A 13,819-nucleotide genomic window follows, 5' to 3' on the forward strand; every position below is an offset into this window, starting at 1 on the left:
TCTGATTTCGTTATTATTATAAGCTTCATATTATTTTAGTATTCTAATAGATATTACGTATGTGTGCCATCTGTAAATGGAAAGGGGATGAGGGATATGCGTCTTCGGTTCTATAGCGTTCAGGGAAATCATCAAAATCGCCAATCTGGACCTCCGATTTGTCAAGGCCAGAGACGTATTCACAGGAAACGGTAGGTGCTAAACGTGCTGTACTTAGGATATTTCGTGAGGCCGGAAAATTTGAGGAATAAGTGGTCAAGAAAATTAAAGTGGAATCGGAGAAGGGTGTAAAAAAAAACCAAAATTTCTACACTGCCTAGCTGTGTAAGTGCATATTATTGCACCTACCGTGCATGCCTCAGGAAACGGTACAATGTATATGCATATAGACTCACAGGTACGACAAGGCGTGTTCTCCCATCTTCGGTCCAATGTCATTTCGATAGCGTATTGCAAATGTAGAATAGACCTGTCCACGCTAATGACGGATCTATATTGAACTACCAGCCAGGTATATAACCTGTATAATGCTGTCACAGAAGTCCTGTGATCTGAAATTTCTGAAAAGTCAGCATTAAAAAATTCAGACTACTGAGTATTCTAGCATACTTAAGAGAGAAATATTTACCTACCAATTCATTATTTTCGTTCCTGAAGATGCCGTCAAAATATGATTGTCTGAAACTGTGAAAAAGTAGTTGAAAAAGCACACGTCATCATTCGGACATTTGGATTGTCATCCATCAAGTTCTCTACTGAATCTAGTCGCGAGTCTCTGGAGTCTATCATATGTGTGTGTGTGAGGATTCATTTTACTGTTTCTAGATCTGCCAAGGATATTAGTGAAACATTGGTGCAAATTTATCCAAAAATATATTTTGAGATACTGCATGACCCTGATACTGCAGATTCAGCTTATACCTAATACGTTAATGAAAGTATATTGCCTTGATAGTATAAGAATGATGAGTAAAATTCGGGACACAATTTCGTAACTGATGATCATGAACTGTTTCCGTAAATCATGTTTTTCGATCATGATCAAGAAAATTTACAGTGACACTGATTTCAGAACAGTGGAATAGTGTAGCAGCTAAGATCAATTATTATAATTATAGATTATTGAAATTTGGGGAAACAGTTTCGTAACTGATGATAAAATATTTTAATAATTGATGATTAATAACCTACGTAAATGTTGATTATTAAGTTGTAGTTTGTAGTAATTTTACAGATTTAGGATAGATTAATTGGATTATTCGAACATTTTTTCCCCAGTGACTTTGGACTTCGAATAAAAATCAAGTTCGTTTGTATATTCCTTCCGGTACAATAACTGAAGAGATATTTATCCGTTATTATTTTGAAACCCAACCGAAAACTCAAATATCCTATTTGTAATTTCACTCGATGACACTAATATTAACGTTTCAAGTACCCACGGTACTAACGCTTCTGGTCATAGAAATCTACTTTCCGAACTCAATTCCCACTCTTTATAATTGACATATGACTAGACCCAATCTCCACGATGGTGGACAGTGCCTTGATCACGTTTCTCCTCTCAGAATAACTGTTGTATCGGAAAAGATTAGCCTTCATGGCATTTCATTAAGAGATATCGAGGATCATTGTGAAGTCGGTTGTAAAGTTTTATGAGCCATCCACCTATTGAAACGATAGAATATCTATTATATGCGTCCATTTTAAATTACTTTGATGTCAATCGATTTAAATCTAATGGCGATGAGCGCTTTTAATCACGAATATTTCATGATATATCGTAGAGATCTATCAATTGTTTCTCATCTGAAAGCGAAAGACAGCCAAGAGCCAATTGAATCTTCTGTGTTAACTAACAGTTTCTAATTGACTTATATGGGAATGGATACGCTCATGTGGACAAAATGAATATTTATATCACCATGTATTGACAATCTATTATAGTGATTCTAAATTACAGAATCGATTTCGTTTCTAATAAGTTTAACTAAAGAGTAAAGCCCCTTCTTGACGGTCACCCCTCAGATGCGCCCCCCCCCCTTTACGGCCAAATAATGGTTTCCCTTTTATAATAAAAGTATGCATTTCAAACCCCTGATTACTGGTCTTTTGCGGAGAATTTTGTTTTTGTCCCACCGGTGACCGCAAAAGAGAGGTTTTACTGTATTTTGTCGTTTAATTCGATGCTGTATCAGTTGAAAAATTTCTATACTGACCAACAGGTTGATGTTTTTTGTGAAGGTATCCTTCGTTGTTCAGATCTAAATCTATTTTTTAGACGATAGCCGAGTCTTAACGAGAAAAATATGAATTAAAATGGAAAATAGGAAGAACACAAGAGAGAAGCTCAACGTTTTGGGGAAGAAATAAGAAGTATAAAAACAAAAAAATTCCAAACGTTTTTCGCGATAAAATAGGAGTTATGAAAACCTAAAAAACCCAAATTTAGACGAGCAAATATGAGAAATAAGGACTAACATCTACATTTTGGCAATAAAATAGTAGAAATGAGAACCAAAAACCTACATTTAAGCAAGAAAATTGGAACAATGAGAACCAAAAACTTAAATTTTGCGCGAAAATAGAAGGTATAAGAACCACGCGTTTTTTTTCCAAGAGCATTCCAGCTGAAATTTCGTGTAGCAATCCACATGATGTGAAGATGAACGTAAAGGTTTTTGGAAGGAATTGCCAAGCCACATCAGTATCGCTAATATTTGTCACTGAACGAGCTCTAGATAATACATAAGTACCACATTATCTATAGGAGAAAAAAATGGAAAAATCGTTTTATAGAGTTTACATTTCAAATAACGAAAAAAAACGATTATCCATCGATCTCCCGGGATCGATACGTCCCGATTACAGGGCCGCTGGAAATATTCTACAACGGTTATTCTTCTTCCAATCCATTGATATTATCTTCTTCCTATAATAGATCACAATGAATATCGATGTGTACACTCGACGCACCATAAATATCAATTCGTACATGGGCAAAAAGAAAAAAAAAACATCATACCTGATGACACGAATGTGATCGACAAATCTTTGGCGTGTCACAATCATTTGGGATCTATTTTGGGAAAACAGTTCGTGACAGAACCTGGAGAGACAAAAAAAAAAAAAACAACAGCCTTCTACGCTCTCACACACCACGTGGAAATATTGTCGTCGCCGATCGACACCGAAAAGGTCGATAATAACGTGCTGTGAGATTCTTGGCGCCGAATTTTTTGCTATTTTTTCGGTAAAAACGGGGGGAAATTTTTCAGTACAACGACCATACCTAGATCAATCAGTCGTGAACTCGGAGATAAACCAGTGTTTTCTTCGAAAGTGATTCCGGAGACACTGTTCCTACGACAAACACACGCGCGCGTCTTTTTTTTTTTCCGATTTGGACACTAGCTATTACTCTTACAGCAATCGAATAAATGGTGACTTGGCCGTATCAAAACAAAGCTGTCAATAAGACAGAAATTCAATTCTTTGTAACATAGTTATCGGAACACGGTCAACTACCATGATCGAAGGTATCGATCTGGGGTCCCTCCTTTTCGATGTTTCCCATATCGATGTCATACTCTTGGAAACTGTGACATTTAAGAGCGTCGTCGTCTGTCCCCCCCCCCCCTTCTTTCTGACGCTCGCACTTTCTCGTGTTTTCTCGTTCTACTCCCATTCAACGCAGTATAAATCACACTCCATGTCCAAAAGTTCTGTACTTAGGAAAGATAGCCGTGTTTATACGTAGATAATACTTCTCCATTGTGACATCATAAAATAGTTACGAAGAGATGTTGAGGTGGGGAGTCACTTCGAGTGTTTTTCCTTCGGTTACATTTCGTTTACAAAAGACGGGACGATCGATATTACGTCTGTCTAAAGTTGGGGGGGGGGGGAATAGCTTTGAAGGTGGTTGGAGCACGATCTTGGCTTCCAAGGCTTATGGGAAAAGCCCGTTGCATTTAAGAAACGCTTAAAAATTGTCTATTGTCACTGTGTAGTCCTTCAATTTTTGTGTATATTGTTATACAATTTAACGAGAGGTTCTAGGATTTTAGTTTCTGACTATTTTTTTGGAATTTGAACCTCAATAACATGCAACTTTTTAAAAAATCACTAAAATTTACTCATGTTTTACCACAAAATATTTGGAAATCATTGTGATGAAAAATCCTCTCCTTGAAGTAACACCTCCGTGATGAGAGGCACACAAAGTTTCAAAACATTTGAACAAGTGGTGTTTGCAAAAAAAATGTCCCTCACAAAAAACCATAGTTTTGAGAAAAGAGCATTTTAATGGAAATCATTAGCATATATAATGCCCTGTCAGCGGTTTATATTAAAATATTTTAAAACTACTTACAGTGCAGGGTTAAGAAAAGTTCAAACGCAGTTTAGACGCAGAAACTTTAATAGTATTTGACAGTTGAATATTTTTGAAAACTGAAAAAACACACCACTGTCTAAATCATATCATCTCTCTGCAAGCAATTTGCCTCGTCAGCACGAAACGCTGACTCTTCTGGCGTGTGTCGTTTCCCAACTGAGTTGTCATGCCGTCTACGTAACTTGAGATCTCAGAAAGCCATATAAGTATAAAACACACAATTCAGTTATTAGAAATAATTATTCCGTTCTGTTCACTACATTTAATTGCCCCGTTTTTTTACTCACATGGTAAATGCACAGGGATCTATAATATTGTAAGATCTAGGTTTGTGATTTTCGAGTATAGATATGTGAATTGGTAAGGCCAAACACGTATTCAGCTTGTCCCAATAGTCATTCGTGAATATTTGGTTTCAATGTTTGCCTTCCCCCCTTCTTGCTGTAATGAAGCACCACCGGCATAGGCTGGCTACACACTGGCACAGCCTGGCTCAATGTTCGTTAGCGAATATTTACTTCTGCTTCCAGAACAATTTAGTACGCCATCGCGTGTTGTGACTGTTGGCTTTCTTCTGTCAATGTGTGGCCAAACGGATTGGGAAATCGGAGAGGAAGGCGGCCGTTTTGACTTTGGCTGGAAGGGCGTGATCGTTGTGTGGCCAGACGGATTGGTGGACCGGGAAAGAAGGTGGCTTCTTTGACATTGGTTGGGAGCTGGAAGGTAATGGCCGTTCTCTTCAACCAAGTTTCCAATACCTTCCAGATTACAAAATTTAGCAATAATTGTCAATGATGAAGCGGAAACTCTACTCTCCCATTGTGAACCTTTGGAGGTATTGGACCAGATTGGACAAGAGTGTGGTCCAAGCTTTAAATCAGAACCGCACTCGTGTCAAGCATGGCCCAATATTCATTCGCAAAGTAAATATTTTCTTCCAATATTTGCCTTTCCCCGGACACAAAGAGACAGCGTCGGAATAATGTTTCTACACACTGACCCAGCTTGGCTCAATGTTCCTTGGCAAATATTTGCTTCCAGAACACTCCCTATGTTGTGACTGCTGGCGGGATCAATGTGTGGCCAGACGGATTGGAAGTTCGGAAGGAAGGCGGTTCCTTTGGCTTCGGGTGGAGGTTGGGAGGTCCTAGTGGTTCTCTTCGACCAGCCTTCCAATATTTTTCGGCCTCCAGAATTTGACGATCATATGTCTTCCCCCATAAACAACCTAGGAACGTATCGAACTAGCCTTGGCCCCAGTGTGGCCTGGCTTTACAGCCACGGATACCTTCGGGATTTCTTGGAGAGATGTCGGGAGTTCCATGAGCGTGGATGTGGAAAATAATTTGTTGTTTTTATAATTCTATATACTTAACATTATTTTGTAAAGTGTATAGAGGTCTGGGTAGACTTTATTGCTCTTATGCATAGACGGCGATAGACTATAAAAGGCTGGCGGAACACAGTGACGATGCTAGAGGGGGGGTAGGATGATGATGTCATCAGTTCATGTACATGCATATGCATTGTACAGTCAGTCGGCTCAGTCATTGACGCTGGGGCTTCGGTAATAATGCCATTGCTCCCTTCCCCCATATCACCACTCATTATTTTACGGGCATAGGAGGACCGTGGAACAAAAAGTTTAAGAACCGCTGTCTTATACGTACTTCCAGCCTAGCGAAAGAGCCTACGAGGATCATTTTGCCCGTGAGCTGAAGGATGATTTTAAAAAGTGGCTCTTGAATTTTTTTTTAAATTGATGCCAGATTTTGAGTTGGTATAAATTCTAACACATCATAAATGGTAATTTAATTAATTTAATTCACTCCGAATGTAAAAATGGTGAATCGTGGTATTCAAGAACCTCATTTTTGCTGATTTTTCAACGAGATCGGGGTTGTAGGAGAAGAAAAAAAGTATAAAATGTCAGAAAGGTAAGTCTTTTTTTCGTTGCCATCACGAGCCGCAGGTCACGTACAAAAAGGGATGAAAAATAATCGAGAGATAACTAATCCAATTTTCGCTAATGGAAAAACAAAATTAAAATACATAATTAGTTGTTATTTACAATTTCCGAAAAGAAATTTGTGTTAACTATTGCACGGATCCAAAATGGATAGACCCGCATGTGTTATGTACTGATGATAGAAAAAATTAACTTAAATATTTGTTGTTTGAAAAAATCTCACCAAATTGCGGCATTTGTAATTTTGTCATGCAAAACGCATCAAACTATAGATCGTCATCATACAAAAATTTCCTACTAAAATGAAATATCCGTCCGCGTACGCAGGATTGCATTCATTTATATAAACTAGTAACAGATGGCGCTGCAATACAGTCTTAGAAAAACTTTCCAAATGATTTTTTTGTTTTCTAAAAGCTGAAAATGCCGATTTTTTTTTTTTTCTTTTGCAAACCTGATGAATTAATAATTGAGAAATTATTTCTTTTCCATCCCAGTAGTGAGCTTAAATTACACATTTTCTGGACGTGCTATGTCCAGCATCTCGAAGGGAGAAAATTCAGTTAATGATTTTAGGGGTCATTCAAGTATAACGTTAGCAACGAAGGAGAGGGTTCCGGATTTACTGACTTTTGATGACAAGGGGGGAGGGGAGTTTGAAGGTTACTTACGTCATCAACCACCTTTTTTGAAGATATAAAATATTTTAAGCTGCTGACGGGGTGAGGGGGGGGAGGTTAGTGTTTTGCTGACTTTTGCTGACAGGGAGCAGAGGGGGGTCAAAAATGGCTGAAAATCTGCTTACGTAATACTTGAATGGCCCCTTATATGTAGTGCATGTACATTGATCCATTCTGTTCTTAAGAAATACTTATTTTGTAAGTGCCGTCTTGAGAACATCATAGCGTCAGGACAAAGTGATTTTTCTGAGGACCCCGTACCTATCTGGAAATACCTGCGCACCAATTTGCATATTGATCTAGTTCTCCTTATCATGAGGCCCCCAAGCCGTGCGCAGGCGGGCTCGCTGCTTAAAAGCACCTCGGACCACTTGGCATAGTGATATTCTGAACAGAGTTGCCCTTATGAGTGAGTTACAGGTACGGTAGCACCGGGCCCCGCACTCACGATAAATTTTTTGGAGACTACATAATTCTGAAACTATTTCTTACATTAATTCTGAATTTTCATCAATTACGAATTTTTTTTTCTACAGTTAATTCAGTATTTGCTGGACCCATTTCTATGAATAATTCTGCAAAAAAATTCATTCCAGAATTATCACTTCCATTAATTTTGAGTTTTCATCCATTCTAGAGTTATACATCAGCTCCATAAATTTTGAATACTCATCCATTCTAAGATTATCACTTGCATCCCTTCTAGAATTATCACTTGCATCTCTTCTAGAATTATCACTTTCATCCATTCTAGAATTAACACTTCCATTAGTTCTGAATTTTCATCCATTCTGAAACTATCACTTCCATTAAATCTGAATTTTCATTCATTCTAGAACTATCCCTTCCATTAAATCTGAATTTTTTCATTCATTCTAGAATTATCACTTCCATTAAATCTGAATTCTCGTTCATGAGAACTCACTTCTATTAAATCTGAATTTTCATACATTCTGGAGAATTATCCCTTACTACTACCTCTTACAGTTTTCCCCATCTTTTCTGAATTACCCTATATATCTCTAAAATGCAGCAACACAATTAAAATGCTATTATAAAAATTAAAGACTAGACTACCCACATATACATGATAAAATATTACACAAAATGCCAAAATGCATTCTTACCCCAGCTGATCAGGTATCTAGCTGCAGCCCCGCCTCTGGGGGTCATTATGATACATGAGTGTGATTATTTACAACCCTGTCAGATGTAGATGAAAGCTTGTATGCACATTCGCGTCATTTGCACTTGGAAATTAAAGGTGAAGGTTACGAGAACGTTTAATGGGCTCCAACAGGATTATATCTTCAGAAAATAACACAGGAATATAAGAAATCCCGTTTCTGTTCTCGATGCATTTTTAAACGTGCGCAGGGCAGGCAGTCGATTCCTCGCTTATACAAGTTGCTGATTGCTTCCGGAAAGAAACAAAAAAAGAAAAGGCGCCTAAATCTTATTTCCAGGGTAGAAGAAAGTTAATCTCTCCATCAAGGGTAATCCTCGAAAGGAGTTGTTTACCCGGATGTTCCTGAAATGTTTCTTTTATGGAGTGTGTTGTAGCGATTTCTCGCGTTTCTTAGAAACGGTTTCTAAAATTGGGTTCAATGACATGTCACGATGATTATCACCGCCATGAAGCCGAATACCACAGTGATTGACATCGTGATCAACATTTTCTTGATTCAATCAAACTTCGATTTGACGCTGTCGAACTATGATTCAAATGAATTTGCCAATTGTCCATTATATTTTTTAGAATACTTTCGATGCCAACTAAACGATTCATGTCTATCTGTCAATGATCTGTAACATTAAAGAGATAAACGTTTTTTATGATCTTCTTCTGCTTATGGTTTCCTCAATTTCAAGCATTTAGATTTTTGATCAATTTTCTTCTCTAGTAATTTGTCAATTTTTTTTTTTCGAAGCATACTTCAATCTGTTGTATTTAAAATACTGGAAAAATCCATGTTATTTATAGTTTAGGAAAAAGACCATGTTATTTACGGATCGATAAAATCCCTATTATACGTATTTTAGAAACGCTCGATATTGTTTACATCAAACGGATGTATGGATTTTTCTCAAAAACTGTTGATTTATTTCTTAATTATTGAGAAATAAATCGATGTTGTTAATAATTTGGAAAAAAAAATCTATCGTGTGGGCAAATAATAAAATTGATGTTATTTACTGTTCTGAAGAAAAAAGCATGTAATTTTACTGTAATGATGAAAAAACATTTAGAATTTAGAAGAAAACGTTGTTTGCCTTTTAGAAAAAAATACTATGTACACAAGAAGAAATCTACGTTATTTAAAATTTAAAAAAAAAAAAGCCATGCCATTTAAATAAAGTAACCCACGTTATTTAAATTTTAAAGAAAAAAAAAATCTATGTTGTATAAAATAAAATAAAAATCAATGCTATATATATAATTTAGGAAAAACTTAACGTCATTCGTAGTTCAGGAAACGCTCACGTTATTTAAAATTTAGGGAAAACCCATGTTATATTTACGGTTTAAAAAAATCCTAATATTCCATAACTTAAATATAATAAACATAAAGAAAACATATTATTTGCAATTTTGGAAAGATATTTAAAAAACATCGATGCTATTTGGAGCTTAGAAATAAAAACCCATGTAATTTGTAATGAAAAATAATATTCACAATTCAGAAGAAAAGAAGAAAACCAAGTTGTTAGAGCGTTTTCAAAAAAAAAAAAAAATTATACAAGAAGAAACCTATCTACATTATTTAAATGATGTTTATTTTTTTTTTAAACGAACAAACTTTTTCAGAAAAAAGATCCATGTTGTTTAAATGTTTAAATCCATGTTCCAAAAAAAATGAAAAACATTTTATTTTAATTACAATAAAAATACGCAATTTAAAGAAAGTTCCATGAAGAAAAAATCGTATCGCTCATAGTTTAGGAAAAGCCCATATTGTTTACTGTTCAAATGTGTTGTATAAAAATCGATGTTATTTGCAATCGATGTAATAAAAATATAAAAATCGATGTTATTTAACATTTTAGTAACAAATTTGCTTCAGATCCACATTATTTAAAACGTGGAAAAAAAATCCATGTCATTTACAGAAAGAATGCATGTTATTCATTGTTAGCGACAAAAAATCCATGTTCGTAATAGTTTTTGAAAAGAATTGCAACTATTTTAGAAAAATAAAATCCATATTATCTTCGATTAAATTGATATTATTCACAGTTTGACAAAAAAAATCAATTACATTTAAAATAACAAAAAATCCATATCATTTAAAATAGAGAAATGGTTCATATTATTTGAAATAATAAGAAAAACAACTGGAAAATAATATTTACTCTGTAAGGGGAGGGAAAAACATGTTTAAAATTTAAGGAAAAAAATCGACGTTATTAGCATTCAAGAAAGAATTCAGGTTATTTGCAATTTAGAAACAAGAAATATCGAGTTATTCACAGTAAAAATAAATCTTTTTTACGTTCAGAACAAAAAAGTTCATGTTGTTTAAGATTCAGGAAATATTTGTATAATTATTAGACAGTTTTGGAGAAAAACACATTAAACAAAAACCCCGTAAACGAAACTTAAATGTAATAAAAACGGTGACATAAATACGAAATATAACATTGAAACGCAAAATTTACAAGAAAAAATTAAGTTCAAACCACCTGCCATTTCGTTTAAAGCCCATACATAAACGTAGATCACGTGACAGGAAGTTATGCATTTATGTAGGTGCCTCACCCTGTTCCTACAATCCTTTCGAAGCCTACTTTCACCACAACACAGAGATCAAAGGGTTAATACAAGAAGAGCAAATAGATTGATGCCCTTACCCTTCCCTTACTTTTTTTTTTTTTGAAGAAAAGACCAATACCATCTGCCTCTAAATGCTAGCCTTGAGCTAAAATTAGAAACTAGGCCACGCAGGTACTTTCGGAACGTGTTGCATGTACGTACAGCCATGAGAATAATACCTCATGGGACTCTCTCTCGAATTGTGTTTCGTACAAGATCGAGTTCCCGAACTATCGTGTAGTGATGTTACGTCCAGAGTGAGGTACGTCCAGACTCTTATACAAAATCGAGCGACGAGTAGCAGAACACGTGTTGCGCGATGTTGTATATCAGTGATTCCCAACGTGGGCGTTAACGCCCCCTGGGGGGCGATGGGATGTTCCACGGGGGCGGTAGAAACTACGGGTAGGGCGCATAGGATCCTATGGGTTAGATTGCGTTGGGGGGGGGGCGATGGGAGAAAGAAAATTCTGAAGAAGTGGCGATGGGACAAAAAAGGTTTGGAAACTATGAAACCTTTTTTGTCCCATCGCCCCCTTCCTCGGAAATTTTTTCTCCCATCGCCCCCCCCCCAACGCAATCTAACCCATAGGATCCTATATTATACCCGTAGCTTCTACCGCCCCTTGGAACATTCCATCGCCCACCACGTGGGGGGTTAACGCCCACGTTGGGAATCACGAATCATCAATTGTATATCAATGGGGACGGGACTTCCGAATTTTCATAGGTAAAAGTCGCAGAAATTTCGCAGAACATTATCGCGGAACAAATGTTCTGCGATTTTGTATATCAGTGTTTTAGACGTACCCTTAGGCCATGTCCACACTCATATAAAAAGTCGCAGAACACGTGTTCCGCGGCAATGTTCTGCGACAATCGTAGAACAGATCGGGTGTTCTACGACTTTTCATAGATAAAAGTCGCAAGTCTAAGTCGCAGAACATACGTCTACACTCATATACTAGATTGCGTAACACGTGTTCTGTGACGTCAAATCAAGCAATTTGTTGCGCCTACTACTTTGTATATGAGTGTGGACGTGGTTTTAGAATCGAGCATGAAAATTCGCATCATGAGGACAATGTACTAAGTGGGCTGGAGGTGGGGGGGGGGGCTGAGGCTCTTTCTTCGTAAAGAAGAACATGTTTAAGGCTCTAAATATTTTGTGGCCTGATTTGACTGCGGACCTCGGACCTGCCTAAAAATCTGGTCCTTTCTACAATTTTGCTCATTCATATCTCAAATTTTTCACGTACACCGAGAGTAGGGTGTTTATCGTTTACGATAGTGATGTGAAAAAGTGTCACGTGCTGGTGAATTTAGTGATCTTTAAATATGCCGCGGGACATTCAAATGATCTGCGAATATGCAGCGGGACACTCACATGATCTGTAAATATGTCACGAGTCACTAAGCCACTTGAGTAATTCGTAAATGTGTCGTGAGCCGTTTGAGTGATCTGAAACCACGCCACAGGTCTTTTAAGTGATCTCTAAATGTGCCGCTTAGATGATCTGTAAGTGTGCCACAGGTTACATATTTCTTTCCCAAATGTGCTATGGTATGGTTAAGTGCTCTGGAACTGTGCCGCAGTTCACTCAAGTGACCTGTAAATATTTTGAGTGCCGCGGGAAAGGTAGTTATTTGAAATTCTGCCGCAGTTCATCCAAGGAACCTATAAATATGCCGCTAGTCTCTTTAGCGATCTGATAACGTGCCGCGTAGTTCATTTAAAATAAAAACCAACTAGAAGCCCGTGATCTCTCAAACCTATCAGATTACTTCGAGGGCCACATTCGGCCCGCGGGCCATGCGTTTTGCATGTATGACGTACATCAATGACGGTAAAATCTTCTAATTCCAGTTATGTAGCACGGAGCACACACCCCGGATATACGTACGTCTTAGTCACACGTGTGTCAGAATACACACAGGAAATTCCGCACGCATTTTTTGGGAAAGAAAATTAACTTCTACTTCGATATATTAATAATGAACAAAATTCAGTACAAAAGTACAGCACACACACCATCATCACTAGCTAATGTATACTATACACGTATGAATGCAGAGTAAAGATGATGACATTCGTGTGTGTGTGTGACCGAGTTAATGGTGTGGTCTGGACATCATGGCAACCGCCATAATGACGGATAGCGTGCAGACAGGCCCCGAACTGTCCATATTGCTTCATTCATACATAAAATGGTTTCAGTTCGTTTGTTTCGTCTGGAAAAAAATCATCATTATTTTGTTTGTTCATTTATATATATATATTGTACCTATGTTTTTCTATTTTTCGGTGCACTGTACTTTTCGCGCGTCCTCTATTTCCTCGGTTCTGTGTATAATGCCAGTTTGTCTGTGAAATATAGATGGTTGAGCACTGGTGATCATTATTGGTGGTTTGGCCTGTGCGGTTTTTTTTTTCACTTTATTATCAGTATCTGGGCGTTGTTCTGCGCCGATATTTAGGTAAAAAATATTCTTCAAGAGTCATTACACAGAAATTACGATTTTTTCCATACTGTACAAGCGACCATTAGTTGGCATTTAGGGGCCTTTCAAGTAATAAGTCAGCAAAGTTTTAGTCATTTTTGACCACCCCCTCCCCCACCCCCGCTCCTCCAGCTTTTCAGCAAAAGGCAGCAAAACTCTGACGACCTCCCTCCCTTGTCAGCAAAATTTCGTCATCAGCTCTGCCCCTCTGAATCCTAACGCATATTGGTGGGATCAGAAACGTACACTGAAGGTGGGGCATAGAGGGTCCGTGCCTCCCCCCACCCGACGATCAAAAATTTATTTTTTTATTGCAAAAAAATATTTTTTAATTGAAATTTCGGAAGAAAATACCTTTATATGTTATTATAATTAATTTCTGTTAATTTCAATGTTATTTGAGGGCTATGAACTCAAAATTAATCTCTAATAAATTCATTGCGACCCACCCTCTA

General features: G+C 37.1%; 1 protein-coding gene across 6 annotated transcripts in view; it reads left to right on the forward strand.

Annotated features, from left to right (window-relative positions):
* LOC149069530 (muscleblind-like protein 1) overlaps positions 1-13,819 on the forward strand; it is a 603,178-nt gene that overhangs the window by 180,660 nt on the left and 408,699 nt on the right. The gene's annotated exons all lie outside the window — the stretch shown is intronic.

The sequence above is a fragment of the Pholcus phalangioides genome, unplaced genomic scaffold, assembly GCF_987345545.1.
Source record: "Pholcus phalangioides strain wild (caught in Gottingen) unplaced genomic scaffold, Ppha-v1.0 ptg000022l_1, whole genome shotgun sequence".
Taxonomy (NCBI): Eukaryota; Metazoa; Arthropoda; class Arachnida; order Araneae; family Pholcidae; genus Pholcus; species Pholcus phalangioides.